General features: G+C 34.7%; 1 protein-coding gene across 1 annotated transcript in view; it reads right to left on the bottom strand.

Moving 5' to 3' along the window:
- The window catches only part of SMIM31 (small integral membrane protein 31), a 36,939-nt gene extending 21,510 nt beyond the window's left edge, over positions 1-15,429 (bottom strand). Inside the window, exon 1 of the mRNA XM_031943515.1 lies at positions 15,060-15,429. The gene's annotated coding sequence lies outside the window, so the exon portion shown is untranslated. The remainder of the gene's footprint in view (positions 1-15,059) is intronic.
- Positions 15,430-23,444: the final 8,015 nt, after the last annotated feature.

Here is a 23,444-nt window from a genome sequence, read left to right as displayed (position 1 = left end):
ATAAATTAAATAAAGGTTAAGTAAATTTTCCAGGATCATGCAGCTAATAAATATCTAAGGTAAAATTTGTAAGCACTTTTTAATTCCAAATCTATTGCTCTAACCATTGTACATCTATAGCTGTCTCTGTTAATATCAACCTGTCAATCTTATTAAGCACTTACCGTGTGCCAGGCACTTTGGCGACACATACACATCTATCTGTCATCTATCTATCTATCTATCTATCTGCCTGTCTGTCTGTCTGTATGCCTATCTATCATCTATCATCTATGTATCAAACATACATATATATATAAAGATAGAGATATAACAGATACATGGCAATTTTGGGGGAAATTTGAGAGAGCAACTTGAGAGAGGGAGGCAGGCTGAGACCCGATAGAAATTTGATCTTTTATGAGGTGGAGGTTATCAGGAAGTTGGACTCAGTATTAGGGACTGGAGCCAGTACAAAGGCACAAATGAAGAAGCTGGAACATTGTGTATAAAGGATAGTAGTTAGATAAATTAGTTTGACTCTCCTGTTTGTGAAGGAACAATTGATGGAGACTGACAAAAAATTCCCCCAAAGTTGATCTTATTTGATTCTTGAATCACTGGAATACACTGAATAGGAGATATAACCTGTGATTTAGTAACATCCCTTTGATAGTTGTGTGGAAGATGGAGATTTGGAATGGAAAGAAACTTGACATAGGGAGATCATTTAGAAGGCCATTGGTGTGATTGATGAGGGACTGACTGAGGGCAGTGTCTGTGTAAATGAAAAGAAATAGATGTTGTGAAGGTAATCTGTACTGTTTGTACATGTAGATTGAATCAGTCAGTCAATAGTCATAAAACATTTAGTACCACCAGGCACAGTGTTAAGTACAATGAAAGGTAAAAATCAGTTCCTGCTCTTGAGGAGCTCATAATTTAATGAGGGAGGAAATAGGTAAATAATTATATTAAAAAAAAAAACTCTACACAGGAGAAAATGGAAATATCCAACAGAGGGAAGGTTATAGAATTAAGAAGGATTAGGAGAAGCTTCCCTTAGAAAGTGGGGTTTCAGCTGAGACTTGAAAGAAGCAAAGGTAGACCAGAGGTTATTATTGGCATGGGGAACAGCTGGTAAAAATGCCTGGAGGTGGGAGAGGGAGTCCCTTGTTTGAGGAACAACAAGGAGACCAGTTATCAGTGGATGAATTGCTGAGGATGAGGACGGGTGTAAGGTTTAAGAAGAACAAAAAGGTGTGGGATAGGGCAAACTATAAAGGTTTTTGAATGCTAAACACAGGATTTTATATTTAGTTCTAGAGGTGATAGGGAGCCACTAGAGTTTATTAAGTAGGAGAGTGAAGAGTGAAGAGTCACAAGCTTGGATGTCTAGTACGCTTGTCAGAAATAGAGAAGTTTAGGAAGAAAGTAATGAGTTTTGCTTGAACCTGTTGGGCTCCCTGTTGGCCATGGGATATACAGGTTGAAATGTCTAATTGTTACCTCTAGGTAATTGAATCTGTGGGAATTGATTGGGTTACTGGAGACTGTAAAGAGAAAGAAGGAAAGAGCTTGGGGAAGTTTAGTATATGATAAATCCAAGCAAAGGAAAAATGAGAAATTGCAGCAATGCACAGAGCATTAAACAGGACATAATAGATGATTCAAAAGAACTCAGTGGTAAATAATTTTCTTCTTTTCCCCCACTGTATTTATGATGTCTATACAAAAATTGATTATACATTGGCAAAAAAACCCGAGAGATTCATTCATTACATTTATGGATCATAGTGCAATAAAACTATAAAAACAATGACACAATGAATAAAAGGTGTGGTGAGTAAAAGTTCTTATTAAATAAAGATTAGGTGACATTGAAAATTCTAAAAACAATAGTAGATTATGTGTAAGATACAATGAAAGCACTACTTAGAAGCAAATTCATATCCCTGAATACCTTCAGGACAGAAAAAGAGAAAATTAGTAAATTAATTCTGTTTCTAGATGATATAATAAAGGAGCAAAGAAACAGAAAGCAAAAGAAAAATCAAGAAGGAGGATTTTGGGAAGATGATAGAATAAGTCAGAAAATTCCAAATTCTCCCACATACAGAACAATTTTGTGTCCCAAGGGTGAACATAGACTGGTGAAAAACAAAGAAGACCTGGGGCAGAACAGGAGTCTTGGGAAGAACCTGAGAAGAACTGAAGAAAGTCCCCAGGCTGGGGACTAACCAGTATGAAGTGTAAATGATTCCAGGAATTGGGTTTGAAAGAAACCTCAGCTTGAACCACAGGGACTTTTCACCTCCCTGACAGTTTGCAGAACTGGGGGTCTGAGTTGGGGAACGTTGAGGGGATCTCTGCTGATTAGGAATGGCAGGCCCAATTGTGCTATAGAGACTGGGCTCTGGGCAAAACAGAACCAGCACACAGGGAACGCAGAAGCAGTGGAGCAGGGACCCTGCTATCTGTAGCACTTGCAGGAGTGGGGGTAGGTCTTGATTTGTGATTCTAGGTCAGAGAGGAGAGCTGATGTGAAGTCAGAGGCACTATCCCCTTCTCCACTCCAAGATTAAAGGTACTTATACTAATAGCTGTCATTTTTTAGTTCTTTCTTTTAGAAAAATGTGAACAGGCAAAGTAGAAGGAACTCATTCTCTCTCCCTCCCTCCCCCCAGTTTGGTCTTTGACTTAAGATTAAATAAAATATTTGTAACTATGAATTTTCCTGACCCTAGGCCTAGAACTCTGCCCACAATGCTGCTTAGCTACCCAATTAATTTGTGTTAAAATTTTAAACCATAAAAATAGAAGTATATTTCCATGATATGATAAAACTTATTTATTTGAGATAAGTTAATATTATATACAATGAACAAATACTATAAATATTCCCATTAAAAAGAGACATTAAATCAGCAACCATTCTTCATATGTATATTCACCAAACTTTTGAAATTTTTATGATAAGATCTGAAAAATCTTAGCAATAAAATATGAAAAAGCAGTTAAAGGAATAAAAATTTTCGGTGAAGAAATTGAAGCATTTCTATTTGCAGATGGAATAACTCTATACCTAGAAACCCAAGAGAACCAACAAAAAATTAATGGAGATAACACGAAATTCAAACTAAATGGAGAAAATGATTTGCATTTCCACCTAACCCTTCAAACCAAGAGAAACTGATAATGTAATGATAAGCTAGATTAGCTATTTTAGAATTAGCTTGAGAGTTCACACAAGGGATCTTTATAAGGACAACTTCAAAATGATTTTGAAAGCATTCAAGGAAGAATTGACAAATTGAGAGCTACTCTTGATCATGGGTGCATTGGAAGGTTACAGTAAAACTGGCATTATCTAACCTATAGCTTATATTATTGTTGATATATCATAATATTTGTGACTATAGAATTTATTAACCAACAGGGTGTTAAAGTATTTGATGGAGGCATACAAAATTCATATGGAAAAATGGATAACAGAATTAAAAAATTGAAAAAAAATAATCAAGTAGAAGATTAGTACTACCACATATAGAAAGGTATTATAAAGCAATAATTATAAAAACTGGAACTAGAATAAGGAAAAAAAAATAGAGATTAGTGGAACAAAACTGAGAACTCAGAAACAGAATTCAAGGCAAGTTAAATACTAGTGTTTGATTAACCCATATTTAAAAAACACTGAAGAATGGAATATGTATTCAATCAAAACTTCTGGTGAGATTGGGAAGCAGAAAATGAATACCACAATAAACTCTAATTAGATCAGTGATTTAATTTTTAAAAATAAATCATATCACAATTGGAAGAAAAATGAATAATTTAATTTCCTCTTCCATGAAGAGGATGCACATTTTATCAATCATATGAAAGAAATTGTTGGAGACAAATTTAATGAATTTAAGTCTATAATGATAAAAGGATTTCACATAACTAACAGAAATATTTCTAAAAAAGTAATGGGGAAAATATTTGCAAAAATGTAAGAGAAACACTTGAAATCTAGAATCTATAAGGATTCCTGTCCCTTTCCTCTGTCTCCCCTTCTCCTTCCCTACACACACAGAGGCACACGGACATACATACGTACACACATACTCTAATACTGAGCAATGGAGCAGTGTTGAAAGGAAATGACATACAAGAGGAAATAAAAAACTATTAATAAACATATACTCAATTTCCTCAGTAATCAGAGAACGAAAATCAAAACAGCATTAAAATATCAGGTTCTGCTTATTAGACTGGCAAAAATAGAAAAATCCTATTTAGACAATATACTTGGGGGCTATCAGACATTTTGGAAAATATTATGAATTGAGTCACAAACATTATACCATTCAACAGCTATATTGCTGGAACTCTATTTTAAAAACAATAAAATGAGAAAAAAATGACCTATTTATTAGAAAATATGAAGTAGCAGCTTCATTTCTGACATCAAAAAAATAGAAACCAATCTGTTTTCCTGTACTTAGAGAATGACTGAAAAAATATTTTATTCAATCAAGTATTAATGGGATATAATTGTCCCATAAAAAGACAAATGAAGCATATGAGGGGAAATGGAAAGCCAAAGTGGTGCAGAGTGATATTAGTATGACCAGAATAAAATAGTCACTAACTACAACTATATTAAAACATTCACAAGAGAAAGAAGTAAAATAAAGGAAAAAAAATAGGAAAGCAGAGCCAAAAGGTGGTGAATTTCTGGAAGATCTGAAAAGGAGGCAAAACAAAAGCATTTCTTTCTTTCTTATATGTTAATTTGGATCTATGCTGTCAAGGTCTATCCTTTTTTGGATGTTAATTTGATTATATTTAGTACTACTGATTACTAATAAAAATGTTCTAATACCTTGGTCTTTGATTTAACCATTGGGCAAATTTTTGGGCCTGGAGTTACTTTTAAACCTTAGTTTTCTGGACTTCCAGAAATATTTCCCAGCTATATGATTCTGGGCAAAATTATTTAACCTCTGAATGCCTTAGTTTTCTCAACTGCAAAATGGAGACAATAGTAGCACAATGTCTCAGGGATGTTGTGAAAATCAAATGAAATGATAATTATATAGTTCATAATAGATGTTTAATATATGCTTGTTATATATGTAATCTTCTTGAGTTCAGAGACTCATTTGTTTTCCTTTTTATGTCCCAAGAACAGAGCGCATAATGCCATGTACATGATAGGTACTAAATATATGTTCATTGAGTTTATCCAATTAAAATGCAAGGGGTAATTTGAGAGCCTCTGTGAGTTCATTTATGTGGGAATCACTCTTGAAAATGATGTTGAACTTTGAAGACAGATTCTGAAAGGCACAGGTAAGGAAGCAGTGCATTCAAGGTATGGGGACTAGTTTGAATAAATGCAAAGAGGCAGGAAATAAAATTAATAATCAACAAGCATTTATTAAGGGCCTACTGTGTACCAGGCAAGGAAGTAGGTTCTACTAGTGCAAACTCTAAAGTAAGATGGTCCTGCCCTCGAGACTTATATTCTAATGGGAGGGGAGTAGTGGCCAAAGCTTGGAGTTTGGGCCTTTGCAGTCGTGGGAATGGCCATTGGAACTCTAGCACAGTCAATTGAGTCTCCCTTTCTAGAAACAAGAGTAGTTTTGATTGAATTAGTGCTTTTAAAAAAAGAGGGTGAGAGGTGAGGGAAAAATTGGCATTATTTAAGCAGCTCAGTTGGAAATGACTAGTAGTTCAGTTTATTTAGATAAATTCTAGAAAGAATATTTATGACCCAGTTTTTAAACTTGCCAGAGAAATGATGCTTAATCACCTAATGATCTTCACCAACTGCTAAGATATTCTTCACATTCAAAATGTTCCTTCTGAAGATTTTCTTCTTCATCTTCTTCATCTTCATCATCTTCTTCTCCTCATTCTTCTCTCTCTTTCTTTATCTCTCTCTCCCTCTTCCGCCCTTTCTTTCTCCTTCCCTCCCTCCTGCCTTCTCTCCCTCCTTCTTTTCCTCTGTCTCTCTCCTCTCTCTGTCTCTGTCCCTCCCTCTCCTCCCTTGTCCTTTTCTTTCTTCTCTCTCTCTTTCTCTCTCTCTCCTCCCTCTTCCCCCTCCCTTTTCTTCTCTCTTCTCCCTTCTCTCTCCCTCTCTTTCTTTCCCTCTCCCTCCCTCTTTTTCTTTCTCTCCTTCCTTCTCTCTCCCCCTCTCTTCCTCCCCGTCCCTTTCCCGCCCTGTCTCTCTCCCTCTCTCTGTTCCTCCCTTCCTCTCTTCCCCCTCTCTCTTTCTCTCCCTCTTTCTCTCTCTCCTTGTTTCTCCTTCTCCCTATCTCTCTTCCTCTCCCTTCCGTTCTCTCCCTCTCCCTTTCTCTCTTCCTCTCCATTCCTCTCTTTCCCTTTCCCTCTCTCCCTCCCTTCCTTTCTCCTTCCTTCCCTCCAGACCTCTCTCCCTCCTTTCCTCCTTCTCTCTTTCTTCAAAAAAACAACCATTTATCCACCTGATGAATTATTTGCATTTTCAAGTGCTTTGAACTGGATTTGTAGTTGATTTTGGGATATAAACTATGATGCCCACAGTTTTCATAACCTCTTATTGTTTATGATACTTATATACTCCTCAGTTTGCATAGTGCTTGGAATGAAATACTTATCCCTGATTTGGATTGGCTGCCCTGTTGCTTAGCAGCATCCACACTGATACCTTTTTTTTTTTTGTTTGTTCAGTGTAATCTTTTCTCTAAAGTTTATTAAATAGACACTTTGCTAATGAATCAAATATAATTAATTGTAAAGTAATATGCCATTTCCAATTGCTAAAGTATATTCATCTTGATTTTGTCATTCTTTTTCAGATCATCTAAACTGAATAGTAACAGTGGGATCTTTCAGACATAATAGTTATCATCGAACCCAACTCCCTCATTATCTCTCTTGTTTTCTTACACCCTTCCTACATCTTTTCTTCTCTTTCTTTGTCCTTTCCCTTTCTTTGCTCTTCTCCTTCTCCTTCCCTTTCCCTTTCTCCTCTCTTTTTTTCTTTTTTCTTTTCCTGCTATTTTCTGAAATTTCAGCCAGGCTGAAAATGTATTGGCTACTTATGGGCCTAGTCCCACTACTGACTGAACTACACTCATCTTTGACCTTCTCCAATTCTAGCTGGGCCAGTTTATCTTAGATAGCCTGGTACGTGAAGGTATCTGAGACCTGACCACTTCATTCCTAGAGGCTCACCATATTGCTATGGGACTTAATAGGGATATCTAATTGTATTGACCTAGCTCATTGAGATCAGAGCTCCAAACCTCATGATCCACCAGCTTCAGCCTCCCTACTAGCACCCAGTAGTTACAAGGATGTATCACCATGTTCAGTGCTTGAGTAAGAAGATGTGGGTTTTTTTCCTTTGGAATATATCCTCACCTCATGTTCTCACCTCCTCCAGGTATCTTCTGCAGTCCTATCTTGTTCATGGCCCACAGTAAACAAATACCATGATACAAGTTAGGCCTTCCTCCTGATAATGCAACTCACCCAGTAGCATTTAATCTCATTGAGTCTCCTTGAGACTGTTTTTCTTTTTCTTAGTATCTCCATATTATACTAAGTTAAATGTACCACTTAGCATAGTACCTGACACTTATTGAAGACTTAATAAAATGCTTACTGACTGAGTAAATTTAACATGCATTTTTAGAGTATTTACTATGTATCATACATTTTTCTAAGCATAGGGAATACAAATTCAAACATTACTTTTTTACATTTATTGTATTGGGTGATAAAAATAACCTGCTGCAAAAACATTTCTAACTTTACAAAAATAAATGCTTTGGAGTTAGTTTGGACTTAAAGCAAGTTCCTGTAAGCCAAATCACATTTTCCCATTGACTTGCAGTTTATAGTTGAAGATGGGTGGTTTCCAAAGAAAATTTTTTTTAAAGATCTCAAAATGCCATAAAAACTCATAAGAATGTTGCAGCCTTTTGAAGAATCACATATTAAAAGTAAAAAACATGTGAATTGTGTTATAAAATATTGATATAAAGTCATACAAAAACTATACTCAACCAGAAAATGCAGAGACAAAGTCTTTGAGGTTAGATTCATGAGGAAAGAGGATAAATCCTTATGGATTTCCAAGGTTTTTAAGTCAATCTATTTCTATCAGAATAAACAGTTTAAAAAACAAATTCTAAGTTTTAGTGAGATGCTTGACACGAAAGTGTTTGTCTTCTTCCCTATTGGTGTCTGGAACTGTTTGCTCATTTAAAGTTCTATTTAGGTTACTGTATATCTTGTCTTCTTCTTCTTTTTTTTTTTTTTTAAATCTGTTTGATATCCTTTACAAGTTATTTAAGGCAAAGACCTTTGGGAATCATTGCTATCAGAAGAATTATTTACAAAATTAAAAAAAAAAATCTATTTCCCAAGTCTTTTCCTAAAGGTTAATAGAATTATAGATTTGGAGTAGAAAGGATCTTAGAGGCTAATCTTTTACATAAGAGGGTCAAGGCCCCAAGTGGTCCAATGGCTTATTTCTTGTCACATAGGTGATAAATATTGGGTTGGGATTTGAATCCAGATCATCTCCAGATCCACTATTTTCTATTTTGTTTAATAGATCCCTACTACATTATGGATATTTAACTTTGTAACCTTGATTTCCCATACACACAAACATTTTCTTTCTCTGTCTCTGTGACTCTAACACTCCTCTCAACACCTCTCTTTCCCATCTCTCCCTCCCATCGTTTCTTTTTCTCCCCAATCTCTCCCCCTCTTTTTTTCTCTCTCCTCTCCCCTTCTTATCTCTCTTTTTCTTTTTTCCTTCCCCCTTTTCTGTTCCCCATCTCTCTCTTCTTTCTCTTTCTCTCTTTTCTCTCTCTCTCTCTCTCTGTCTGTCTCTCTGTCTCTTTCCATCTGTGTCTCTGTCTATCTTTCTGTGTCTATTTCTCTTTGCCTATTACTGTTTCTGTCTTTCTGGCTCTGCCTTTGTCTCTATGTTTTTTTTCCTGTCGTGTCTTTCTTTTTCTAAGTCTCTGTCTCTGTTTTTTGTGTCTGTCTCTCTCTCTCCAGGTACCAGTTGTTTATCTTTGAATTTTAGTTGACTTCTTGTGTTTTTTCCTCTCAGGTCAAAACCACATAAATTCCTCTTTAATTTGCTAAGTCACCAGTGCTCAAAAAGTACAAAATTTCTATAATTTTAGAGACTTGCTTGAGATAGGAATTTCATGTAAATGAAGTGTTTCATTGAGACTTAGGGCTGATTCATTTAAACTCTGAGGAATTAAAGGATGTTTTTGATTGGTAGATTGATCTCTTAAAGTCCATTTATCCACGATGAAATGGAAAGAACACAGAATTTGTAGAATTTGTGTTTGCATCTCAGCTCTGCTTACTATATGACCACGGACAAGTCATCTAACTTCATCAAGGTTTAATTTTTTTCATATGTCAAATCAGAATTTAGGCTAGATCATATCCAGGGACTCTTTTAGCTCTAAAAGTTGTAAACCTTTAGGTTCCCAGGACTTGTGAATAGGGATACATATGGTTCCATTTGACACACATTTCCCAATTATTCATTTCAATAATTTAATTCAATTTCATTTGTCTCATGTTCACAATGTGGAAGACACTGTGTAAATGCAAAGAATATAGAACCTGACCTTTAATGAAACATAGTAGATTATTTCTCTACAGTTGGCAAATTAGGTTTTTGGTCACCCAGCTGGACATTAGTGAAACCCTATTAAGTGCAGCTTTGTATGCATGGTAGAGGGATATTAACAGTTAGACATAGGGCCTATTCAGATGCCAAGAACTTTTTATCAATAGAAGAACCACTAAATGCTGGCTTTGTTTTTTTTTTTTTTTATGGCCATTCAGTTTGGTTGAATATTCAATCCTTTTTTAAAAAATTAAAATGATTTTATTTTCAATTTCTATAACAATACAGAAAAAGATGATTGCACATGAAACCAAATGTATAACTTGCTATTCCTTCCAAATATACAACAAAGTTATCATGTAAATTTCTTTTTTTTTCTTCTTTCCCCCAAAGATGATTACTATTGATAAAAATAGGTATGTATGTATATGTGTGTGTAAGTATATATATAATATGTATATATGTGTCTATCATACATGTTATTATATATGTACTTCTGTGTAGTAGTTCTTTTTCTGGGTGCAAATAGTATTTCTCTTCATATGTCTTTTATTTTTAATTTGTGTATTTATAATAGTCAAAATTTGTTCTTAAAACAATATTGATATAACTTTATACAGTTTACTCTTGGTTCTCCCTAGGGTGATTATTCCTGGTCAAGTCTACTGTCTCATTCCTTGTTTAACTGGAGCTGGATTATCAGGTCATGAAACAATAAGGAGGAAGATGAACTTCATTAATGACTCAATTTGATGTTTGTTTATATTATTTTTTGGCAGGATTTTTTAGTTTTGTTTGTTTTTAATTTCCTTGCATTACATAATTATGTTCCAAAGATATATTAACTATTTTGGCATGGTCACTAGGATGGTACTGGAAGGGGATAATTTGTAAGTAATATTTGATTGTGTCCATATAACAGAAAACTGATTATGCACAGAATATAAATGAATTCTGAGTAAATACCCACTTAACTATTACATAGAACTTGCTTAAAATATAGATTATTAATTGACTTTTAAATTAAGTGCATCTTTTTTTCAAAAGAATATTTAAGCTGGTTTTATAGAAGTCAAGAATTGAATTGCACTATTTCACTGTGATATGGAGGTGGATTAGGAATTTTTAGTCTGGGGTCTTCAGACCTCTAAAAGTTCTTGTGGATAGATTACAGGGATTTTGTGAATTTGGATAGAAAGAAATGACATCTTTAATTGCACTAACTGAAACATCATCTCCTTCCACTATGAATTTGAGAAGAGATTCATAGGCTTCATTAGGCTGTGAAAGAGGTCCATCACACAAAAAGTGTTAACTCCTGCTCTGAGATTTTAAAAAGGTGTTACTAGTAGGATGTAGGCTCTGTGGACCTTACCAAGCTAGGAAAGACTTTGAGTAAAAGACCTGGTAATGGATTATACTGTCTTCTAAAACTTAGGCTGTTTTTGAAGTTTAGAAAGATTCATATCAGAGGGTTGGCCACTACCTGTTAGATTTTTTCCCCCCTTATTGCAAATTATAAGAATGGTCTATTAAAAAATAGAGGGATATGTTTGGTATACCTAATCCACACTAGTAGGATTAAGAAACCATACATTATGTAAGGATATGTATTATAGCATTTTGTCAAGACTTAGCTGTTTTTATGCCCTGTGATTTTTATTAGTTTAAGAGATCAAAATATTACTTCTGAAAGTGTTTTCACTCCTATAATATGTAGAAAGATATCTCCAAACTCTTTCTGTTCATAATGGAATAATTATTTGTCTGCCAGAAATTTGACCTAGAAAAGGGATGTTTTAAGAGAATATGATTGGTGCTATGTTCCAAAGACCATTGGGTGGGTAAAAATGTTATTAATCCTGTAACTAGCTAGATAGTTTGTTGTGTCACTGGTATGTGTTATGATGGAAAAATTTTCTCATCAGTGGGCATTCATCATCTCGTCAGTGAAAAATATTTTCTCCATTTCTACCAGAAGATTGGGGCAGTTCTCACTGGATTAGCACTTTGTGTTTGGGGAAGTATATGAATTGAAAGAGCAACTATTAATGGCAATTATTTGGAAAGGAGATAGATATAGTTCCTATAATAAGGTTTTGCTATTAAACTCTAAAAGATGACTTTCTGGGCTTTGAGGTTCTGTTGAACAAGGAAATATGAATTATTTAATTTAGATTCATTAGAAATGTCATTTTAAAGAGTATTATTTATTTAATAGAGGTGACATGACTAGTAATTAAAGTACTGGGCTTGGAGTCAGGAAAACCTGGATTTAAATCCTGCTGTTGACATCTAATAGCTGTGTGATCCTCTCTTGAACTATGTGGGCTTCAAACAACACCATGGATTTTTCTATTAAGTATAGAGGAGTTGAATTTGTTTTGGTGGAGGTGGTTTCCAAGTTAAGGAAAATCACAAATTTTTGTCTTTTGATTTATCAGGCAGAATTTCTATATGATTTTGAGTAATTTGGGGATGTGTAAGTATGTGTGTGTGTGTGTGTGTGTGTGTGTAACACATGTTATTTCAAAGCCCACACATATATACCCAAACATACATACATATATATTACAGTAGAGAATTCCTTATTCACTGAACCTAATTAGGGTATGGTAGAAAGAGCATTGAATTTGAAGTCACAGAGTTAGAGTTCAAATCTTGTAAAAGTCACCCTCTTTGGCTTCAGCTTCCCACCTATGAAACGAGGGGTTTTGATTAGACTGAAGCTTTCTAACTTTGTTTTTCCAACTGTGTTTTTATGATTCTATAATCCATTCTGAGTTTCCAAAGAGCGGCCTCTGGCATTTAAATTAAGATTCATTGTTAGTGAATATTCCTTTAATTTCTTATTTTTCTCTTACTGTTATTGCTTAGATTTTCAGAACTGCTTGATAGGAGTTATGAGAGTGGACATTCGTGTTTAATAGATATTTTTAATGTGATATTTCTAGCTTTTTTGTGTTATATACAATCTTAGCTCAGTTTCAAATATAATCTTCTTATGTTATGGAAAAAGCTATTCTAATATATTTTAAATGTAGTTTAAACCCGATAACAGAATTTATATAGCTCTTTATAAGGTTTGTAAAGTACTTTTCAAATATTATCACATTTTATACCCACAGCAACTCTAGGAGTGAGGTGTGCGCTATAATTATTTTTGATTTTATAGGAATTTCCTCATGATGAATAAATGCATAATTGAGTGTTATGTTTTATGGAAAGATTTTTTTTGCATCTAGAGATAAGATTACATAGTTTTAATGTTTTTCTCATGTTGGTGAACTTGTCCCTTGTTGGGGAATATTATAGAGGGGAATTTTGGTAAGGTACTGATTATATTAGATAGCCCTTGTGGTCCTTTCCAACTCATGCTGGGATCCTGTGAAGACTTATAAAATTGAATGAATAAACTATGTCTATTGCAAGGCAATGCTCATGTGGAAAGGCCACTAGATTTTTAGACCTGGGTTTGAATTATCTTTATTTTGAGCCAATGGGTTGGCATGGTTGTCATGAGAGTTAAATTAAGTTTAATTTGGGTCCAGAAAGAATGAGATGATAACCCTTTTATATTCTGTTCTGGTCAGATCACATATATAAATTATTGTGTTCAGTTCTGGACACATTTTAGTGTTGTTATTCAGCTGTTATCCCATGGACCATAATACCTTGGGGGAGTTTTCTTCATAAAGATACTGGAGTGATTTGGTATTTGCCTCTATAGTGGATCACATTTTATCAGAACTATTATCTTCCTCTCTTGGGTAACCCTCCACAGTATAGCTCATGGTTTTGTTGGGCTACATAGAACCCTCCAGGACAAGGCAGTGATATTAGGAAGGACCATGGTAAATGGGAAATCCTTCAGAGAAGAACAACCAGAATGGCAAAGGGCCTTGGTGTGATCATGTCCTGGGAAGATCATTTGAAGAAACCTGAGATTTGTTGCTTAAGGAAAAGAAGGCTTTGGAGGGATGTCATAACTGTTTTCAAGCATCAGAAAGGTTACTCGGTAGGAGAGTGATTAGATTGTATCTTTTTCTGCTTAGTTCCAGAGGACAGAATAGGGAAATAATGGATAGAAGCTATAAAGTGGCATTTTTAAGCTTAATATAAAGAAAAGATTCCTAAATAATGAGAGCTGCCCCAAAGTGATGTGAGCACTGTCAGGCTTGATCTCATTTTGAGTTATTCAAACAAAGGGTGAATGGCTACTTGATGGCTTATGTCATAGAGTAAATCCTTTTTTCAGGGGGCATTTTAGACTACATGACATTTGAAAAATAGTTTAAACTTTAAAATTCTTTGAGTCTATGATTCTGAAACCTAGACCTGTCATTTATAAATGGTTTGATTAGACCAAGTATTTCATCTATTAAAGTCCCAATTTTCTCTTTGGAAGATGGGATCATAACTCCAGAACTACTCATTTCAGATGGGTATTTATTCATAGATTCAAAGGAGATAACATATGTAAAACACTTGATAAATCTTATAGCATTATATAAATGCAAACTAACTATTAATAAATATTTCCATCATGGTCTCAGCATATAATATTTTTGCAATTTCTTTTTGAAAAAAATACTCTTGACTTTTATTCTTAGTGGCAGAAAAAAATGATTCATCATTTAAAGACTCTTTTTCAACATTTATATCTAGCTGCCACCAAAATAAGAAAATAAAATACCACATTTTTAAAGTTAAAGGAAGAACAGAACTATCCTTATCCACTCTTTCTCTCCTACCCCAATTTTTTTTCAGTTAAGTAAATTTTATTTCCAGCCAAAACCTGCTTGTTTTGTTTTGTTTGTTTAAAACTATTATATAGCTACGTGGAGGTTTTTTTTTTTGGGGGGGGGTAAGGGGTTATTTTTATATTTTTTGGTAAAGTGAAGCTAAAATAAAAATTAAACGTAAGTATAGAAAATATCATTTGATTCCCACCTCTTACACAAAACACAATCATCCCACACTGCTATAAGGATTTTGAATCAAATAATTAATAAGGTCCTTTCCTCAAGTAAATAGTGCCTAATTTTTAAAAGTTCCTGCTGGCTAACTGAAGAAAAGTTTTTCCTCCCTTTTCCTTTCTACTGCCTAAGCAAACCGAAAGTTTAAAAATTACATTAAGACTTAGAGGGAAAGCAAAGTATGTGGATTTTTTCTTTTTATATCGGAGTGGAAATTTCTGTTTCCTTACCATATCCAGCTCTCTCACAGAACTGGATCTCCCTCCTTCTCTATACCCCACGGCCCTCCCCAAAGAGAAATAAAAGCATTATAACTTCTTGGACACTAGAAGTATTGTATAAGGTAAAAAAACAACAAAAGGGGGATTAGTAATACAGGGAATAGGGGAGAAGGGAGGGGAAGCTGTGATAAAATAAGCAAACAGACTATTAAAAAAAAAAAAACTTACCAGAGGCACTCTTGTCTCTGTGAGAAGCTAGATGAAAGCTGGACTGTCCATTTTGAACAGTGTGTCCACTGTCTTGAAATCAGGATGGGAAAGTCTAAGGAGCCCGTTAATAAATATTTTCAGGGAAGTGTAAAAGTCCATTAATATATTGGCATTTCCTGACATGCTATTTCATGAGCCAAAGTTCACAGGCCTTTCCTCTGCTGTGTGTGTTGCCTGTGAAGAGAACTCAGGCATGAAAAGCAAAACTCCTCACCTCCTCAAGAATGAAATGGGAAACTGAGTGAATAAACTCTAGTCATTTGTTTCTATCCCACGCCTATCTGTAAATAGCATAGAGCAATGAGGAAGCCCAGAGCTTGTCCAAGGACTTCCAGTTCAATGAATTATACAGTTTAAGGTTCAGCAGGTGGCTTATAGAAATGACCAAATGACGTGTCTGCTTGTGAGCCAGTCACTGTAGTGTTCCTTTAGAGCAAGAGCCAGAAATGTCTTTGGAAAGATTAGCCCAAGCAAATAAGATTATGGTAGACAATTAACTTGTGAACCACTGTTTATCTTAGAACTTTATAACTGAAGACTGAGTTTGATTAGTTCCATCATTGACTGCTCCATTTCTATTTAACTGCTGCCTCCCACATTACTTGATTTCCTGTTTATTTTCTCTCTCCTATTTACATCAAAAGCATTCTGAGTATTAGTTCAATTTATTAACATAATGGAGAACATACAATAGCAAAATTGTAACAGTAGTAAACAATTATGATCAGTTTTGGACTTCACAGTCAGTGTAAGAGGTCCAGTGCTTGATAAATGGGAAACCAAAGAAAATAATGAAAGGTATCAAAGCCCATCCTGTGGAGAACTCTTGAGGACACTTGGGAAAAGCTAAACCTGAACTGGAGAAGAAAAACATGATTATTATTTTTTAAATATTTGAAAGTGTATTGATTACTGCTCAGCAATGTGATTTCTTCTAGATAATGACCATAGCTGATATTGACATGGTTCATTTGAGGTTTGCAAAGTACTTTCTTCACATCACCTCCTTTGATCTTCGAAATAATTCTGCAGAGTAGGTGACATTATTAGCCTAATTTTGTGGATGAGGAAACAGCTTCAGAGAGGTTATGTGATTCGACTTTGATTATATAGCTAGTAAGTGTCAGATGGGAAGCAGATTTTGGCTAATTATAAACAAGAAAGTTATTATTAATTTTGAATGCTAATTCAAGTATGGGTCAGGCTTCTTCAGGCAAGAATGGGATCCCTGTCATTAGTCTTGTTCCAGTAAAGATTGAATGACCACTTGTCATCCTCTAAGTATGAGGTGAAAGAGATTCAGATGCTGGATGGGAAATAGGATAAATGATTTAATATTTTATGATTTTACAGGTATTAAATTTTTTATATTATCCAAGGAAAAGTCAAAATTTTACTTATATATCTTATATATACTTATATATATATACTTATATATACTTATACTTATATATACTTATATATCTTATATATACTTATATATCAGGATGCTGAAAGCTCATGGGTCCATAATTTGAAAAAAATTAGGGGCTCAGAATCCTTTTCTTCTATTAGAAAATGAGATTGTTGAGGGTAGGGATTGTTTTTTACCTTATTTTGTTTCTCTGCAGTTAGCATAATGCCTGGCACTTTGTAAATATATAATACATTTTTGTTTATTAATTGTAATTGTAACTGAAGGAGCAAAAAGATAAACAGACTTAGACTTTAGAGAAAATGTAATAATTCATGTTAACATTTACATTTGGATATTTTCCATTATTTCAGTTTTATAATTATTGCAAGGATCTTGTCAGCTTTTCATTTATAATTATCTTCGTTTTATGAGTAGAGAAACCAGGATATAGTGACATAGTTTTGGGTTTTGTTCAAAACCAAAGAGGATTATTAGTATCTGGTTTTGTGTGTATGGAAAAAAACCATGTAGTTAATTGATCATTCAATTACATTATCAATAATAATATTCTTGCAGTCTTTTGTACATCAAAGTTGCTAGCCCAGGGTTTTTAGTTGTTTCTCTGATAACAGTGATGAATGTATGCAGATTTTACTATACTTTTGCATAAAGATGCCTAGAATATGCATCTAGATATGAAGCAGCTGACCAGGATTAGAGACAGAGCTGTGGTGTGTGGACATCTAATTAAATATTTATAAAGTACTTGGTATAGACCATTTGCTGAGTAGAGAAGGAGATATGAAAACTTTGTTTTCATGGAGTATGCTGTCTAGTGGGAAAGGGAAGAATGTTAACACAGGTGGTTGTGATGACATATTATACAGACTTACATAACAAAGTTTTACAAGCCGAGCCGGAACTGGGGTGGGGAAAGTGAAACTTTGCCTTCGGGCATGGAAATTATAGCTGCTGATAATACTGAACAATCCTTTAGAAGTTCAAGAATAACAGGGATTAGTACCTAGTCAACAGACAATTACAATATTACATTGCATTGATATGAACTCAAAGTTGAGTTGCTAGTCAGCAATTTTTGAATGTACTGTTGATGAATAATTTTTTGAAATTTATTACATGTTCCTTATTAAGTATGCATTGTGATATTTGTATGTGTTGGGTTTCTACTTGTAACCTATATTACTATATACAATGTTATTATAAGTTTCATATGTTATACATTACATGAGACATATTTTGTAGTGCATATATGAAACTATCTGCAAGTATTTATTTTGTTATATGAAATTCTTACAGCCTGCCACTGAATGAGGAAGTAAGCCATACCAGTTGAAGCAGCAGGGCACAGGAAGGAAAGATTTGAAGCAGCATGTGTCAAGGGAGTCAAACCTGAACCATGTCCTTGACATCCATTTCCCCTCAGACTCTGATGGAAATAGCTAGGACCCTGAACCCAGAAGTAGAACCCTGCTTCCAGGGCTTCTAGGGAAGGTGTGGTTGCTTCTGCAAGTACTTCCCTTTCCTCCTTTCTCCTCCCCTCTCTTCCCTTCTCCATCCTTCCCCTTCTCTCTCTCCCTACTCCTTCCCTCTTTTCCTGTCTCTTCCTCTCCTCTCCTTCTTTCCTTCCTCCTTGAAAATTGTTAGTGCTTTTCATTGTAATTTCCCCCTTGTTTGATAGGATTTTAAATTATTTCCCTAGGTTGATTTTGTCTGTGCAGAGGGGATAGTAGAATATCAAGTGTGAATCCTGAAAATGCAATTGGAGATATGGGAGTAGACATGGGGAGGAAATGGAAAGTGTTAGAGTCCATTCAAGACCACGGCTATTCTGTTCCTAAGGACCACCATTGTCCCTCCCTTATCTCTGTCTCTGGCCTTGCTGGGCACTGAACTATTTCATTGAGCCTCAGCTTCTGTTTTTTTTTTTTTTTTTTTGATAGCCTCAAAGCTTAGCAGCTGATATTTAATATGGTGCCCTTATGATTCCCTTCTGTCTCATGCTACTCCTCACAAAACATATGGATTTCCTATTTAATGAATGAATTGGCCTGACCTGCACCATCAAGAAAGGCATCTTAGGATGCCTTATTTCTATGACTTACTAATGATCTTATAATTCCTTACTGGTGGGAGGGGAAGGATCTACAGCTCTGTAAATTGTGAAAGGTTACAAATAACAAGATGAAATAAATAACATACTCAAGGTGAGTAATTTTATCTTCCCCTGGCCAGCAGTTGCAGATTTTTAAAATAGGTGCTTTTTGTATCTCAACAGAATGGGTATGGAATGCTGATCAGCTCACCCTAAGCCAAAAAGAGTAGAAGCCCTGGGTTTTGTATCTCTCTGTAGAGATACAAGCAACATTACTCTTTTCCCTTTGTTGTCCATCTCTGGGTTTCTTTGCTTTTATTATTTGCTTTTCTGAAAGATAAAAGTGTTTTCCACTTGTGGTGAATAATTTAGGTAAACCTGACAGCCAAGCTCCTCTCTACTTGCATATTTATATATATATATATAAAAGAAAGAAACTTTTGGTCTTTTTTTCCTGTCCATCTTCTTTACATTTTATTTGTGTTATCTTAGTTTAATAGTTGTTAACATATTAAAATTTTCTACTGTGGGAGACTCTTTGTTTCTGGGAGTTAGAGACCATATCTATGTATCTTGCTTGCTTCTGGAGTTAGCCATGTGTATCTACATGGGTATATTTCTAAAGATTCCTAACTGTGGAGTATAGCAGTCTTAGATGCTTTTTTTCTTTAATTTCTTCTCAATCTCCTCCCTAGCTGTATACCTGAGAATCTAAGCAGTAACTCCAGCAGCAAGCACATCATTGGTTCATAGGTTTAGAACTGCAAAGGAGCTGCCTAGATGAGAGACCCCAGCATGGTAAGTGATTTTCTCAAGATCACACAAGTGAATAGTTAGAACAAAGATTTGAACCAAAGTTCTCTGATGCCAGATGCATGCCCTTTCTGTGCTGTGCTGCATCTACTTAGTCCAACTTTTTGCTTAAGGCAGGAATCTCTACCCTATTTTGTTTGATCCTCCAGTCAATCAGTCATTCAGTCAGTCTCTATTAGAATATTTCAAGTGACTCAGACTTTACTACTTTTCAAGGTCTGTTCTGATTGTTACAATAGTCTTTTTATTGAGCTGAAATCCATTTTCTAATTATGCCCTCTGAAGTTATGCAAAATAAATCTAATTCTTTTTTCCCCCAAAAGCGCTTTTCAGATATAGAAAGAAAGTAATCACATTTCCCATGCTTTCTCTTCATCAGCATGAACATTCTCACTTTTCTCAACCATTCCTCGAGTGAAATGGTTTTGAATCCTCATCTTCACTTTATTCTAAAAGAAAATAAAAAAACATTTCCTCTGGGAGAACAAGAACCATGTATTATCTCTCTTTCTATCTTCAGTATTGAGTAGAGTGCTCACTCAGTACATAATGGGTGTTCAGTAAATGTTTGATTATCATTGACTATCATTCTCAGCAGGGATAGGTTCTATTCTGTTCAGTTGTTTTTTTTTTTAACTCTTAATAATCCCGTTTGGGGCTTTCTTGGCAAGGGTATTGAAGTAGTTTGCCATTTCCTTCTTTAACTCATTCTCCAGATGAGAAAACAGAAGCAAATAGGGCTAAATGACTTGCTCAGGGTCATATAGCTGGTAACATCTGAGGCAAGATGTGAACTCAGGAAGATGAATTTTCTTGAATGTAGTCCTGACATTATCCACTGAATCACCTATCTAATTTTTAATCTAATTTAAATATTTAGAATTTTATTTTTCCCCAGTTATATGTAAAAATATATTTTTTTAACATTCGTTTTTGAAACTTTGAGTTCCAAATTTTCTCCCTTCCTACTACCTTTCATTGAAAAGGCATGCAATTCAATATATGTTACATATGTATAATGATGCAAAATATTTCCATAACAGTCATGTTGTAAATGAAAGCACAGATAAAAAACACCTTAAGAAAAATAAAATTTAAAAAGTATACTTCAATAAAATAGAAAAAAAGGATGTTTCAACATGTATTCAGAAACCATTAGTTCTTTCTCTAGGGATAGATAGTATTTTTCATTGTTAAGTCCTTCAGAGTTGTCTTGGATCATTGAATTGCTGAGAAAAGTCATTCACAGATGATCATCATATAATATTGCTGTTACTTTGTAAATAGTATATTTTACTTAGCATCAGTTCATGTAAGTCTTTCTGAGGTTTTTCTGAGAACATCCTGTTCATCACTTCTTATTGTATAAATAGTATTCTATCATAATAATCACATACCACAATTTGTTCAGCCATTCCCCAATTGATACTGCCATCTCATTTTTAACCATTTTTCAAATCTTAGTTCCAATCCCATTCTTCCTGGGAGATCTTTCATGATTCCAATTAGCGGTTGGTTTTTTTTTTCATTCAATTCCTATAATTCAGGTATGATTAGATACTATTTGTTGCAAACATTTGTTCCATCATATTTTGACAGTTAATATAGAATTCCTGTCCAGCTATATATTGTAGTAGAAAGGAAGGGGTTCTTATACTGGAATTTGTTAACTTAAAAATTGTAATTATTTCAGTTGATATATATTTTATAATCCTTTGTATCTAAAATATTCCTCCAAGAAGGGACTCATAAGTTTCATCAGACTGTCAATGAGTTCCTTGATACAAAAAAGGCTAAACTAGATGATCTCTGAAGTTGTTACTAGGGATATAGTTAAGGGTCTACCAGAAACAAGATTGCTATTTCAGTGGGAAGTATATAAAATATACTAGATAACAACAACTATTACTACTACCACCACCACTATCACTATCACCACTGCTACTATTACTATTATTATTACTACTACTAACTAACATTTATATTGTCTACGATGTACCAGGCGCCATGCAAAGTATTTTTGCAAGTTTTATCACATTTGATTCTCACAATAACCTTGGGAGGAAGGTATTATTATTGCCTCCTATTTTACAATTGAGGAAACCAAAATCACATAGCTAGTAAATAAATGAGGCTGACTTTGAATGCAAGAATTCTTGACTCTAGACTTGACCCTTTATGTACCACACCATTTAGCTGCCTAGAAAAGCATGTACTTTTGAGGAAGATCAATATTAGTTAAAGCTAGATAGATGCTAAGTGGGACAAAAGGAACTGGGGAAGTAGGGAGGGGAAGGATCTACTTTTCAGCTACAGTACAGTAGTAAAGGGAAATAAAAAGAACTAATCCAGAGATTTCCACACTTAAAGATGGACACACACACATATATATATATATATATATATATATATATATATATATATATAATATAATGATAGGCAAACACAGAAAGGGAAAAAAATAGAGTGCAAGGATAGAGATCCATATTTAGAAGGAAGAATTCAGGTAGTTCTTGTATGAATGTTTGCTATTGATATATGGGTAGGATGGATTGATAAATGCAAGCTTGGCCAAACATTAACCTCACAAAGCATTCAATTAATCTGTGACTCCTAGGGATTGGGACATAGCCATGACTGCTGAGAGGGAGACAGAGACTAATGCCTTTTAAATGTGGGATACTATGTATGATTCACTATATTGGTTTCTCTCTCTGTGTGTATATATGTGTATGTGTATTTACATGTGTGTGTACACATATATCTACCCACACCCATATATGCAATCTCTACATTCAGCACATCTATGCACATAATGGTGTATATATACACATACACACATTTTTATATGTACATGCATCATCTCCTTACTTCTACTGTAAAGTTGAGGACAGAGACAGTGTTTTTACTTTTGTGTATATGGTCTCCCTTCCCCCTTCTAACTCATGGTACTTTGCACATAACAGGAACTTAATAAATATGTGTTGATAGTTTAGAAAATGAAGGGTGTTGCAGTCCACTATTTCTGTGGTTTCTTTAACATGGCCAACCAAGAGATGGAGGAGCCATGTGGTTTTTCCTCCCAATCATTAAGCTCCATTCTATCATTCCTATGTGGTTACTACTTTGAATTTTTAAAATAAGAAACTCATTCCCAAACAAATTCCCTAACACTCTCCACCACAGAATCAGCCCAAATACAGACAAACAGAACTAGAGGATAGCTGTTGTAAAAGAGATCCTTTGTGTAAAATTCCCTGAGCCTGAATAAAGAATAAAAAGTTCTGCTCGATGGCCCTTTGGGAGTGGTACTTAGCCAGTGAGGGGGGAGAAGGTGAAAATGACACAGAAATCAGTGAAAATACCAATTGAGGTACCTTCAAATCATACTTAGTTCCAAGAAAAAAGAAATTCCTTGGTACAAAAACAACAAAAACTCTCCCAACATTCATTCATAGTAAAGAGGATGGGGCCTAGTCTGTTAGATAGACCATAAAATTTATTATTCATCAGTCTTGAACCTCATCCTCCCCTAAATTATAGAGAGGTTGCTTCAAATATGCTTTCTGATTTCGAGCTGTGGAAATGTGTTGATACCCCGAGGCATTGTTAGCCAGCTCTTAGCTGACCTGCCAATTAAGATTACTTTGTCAGAGAGGAAATTTGTGGGTATATGCATTAATAAATAACTATTTATTAAACACCTATTATGTGCCAGGCATTGTGCTAAATCCTGGTGATAAAAAAGAAAGTCTCACACACAAGGAGCTGGTAGTCCAATGAAGAAGAAAACATGCATACAATTAAGTATAGAGAAGATATAAACAGGATAAATTGGAGATAATCAATAGAGGAAAGGCACTAACATTAAGGGGAAACAGGGGAAGATGAGATTTTAGTTGTGATTTGAAGGAAATCAAAAAATCCAGAGATAGAGATGAGGAGGGAGAATATTCAGGCCTTGGAAATAGCCAGTGAAAGTGCCTTGAGTGTGGAAATGGAGGATCTTATGTGGGAAAAA

This window comes from Sarcophilus harrisii, chromosome 6, assembly GCF_902635505.1.
Source record: "Sarcophilus harrisii chromosome 6, mSarHar1.11, whole genome shotgun sequence".
Taxonomy (NCBI): domain Eukaryota; kingdom Metazoa; phylum Chordata; class Mammalia; order Dasyuromorphia; family Dasyuridae; genus Sarcophilus; species Sarcophilus harrisii.
This window is presented reverse-complemented; position numbering and strand designations above follow the sequence as displayed.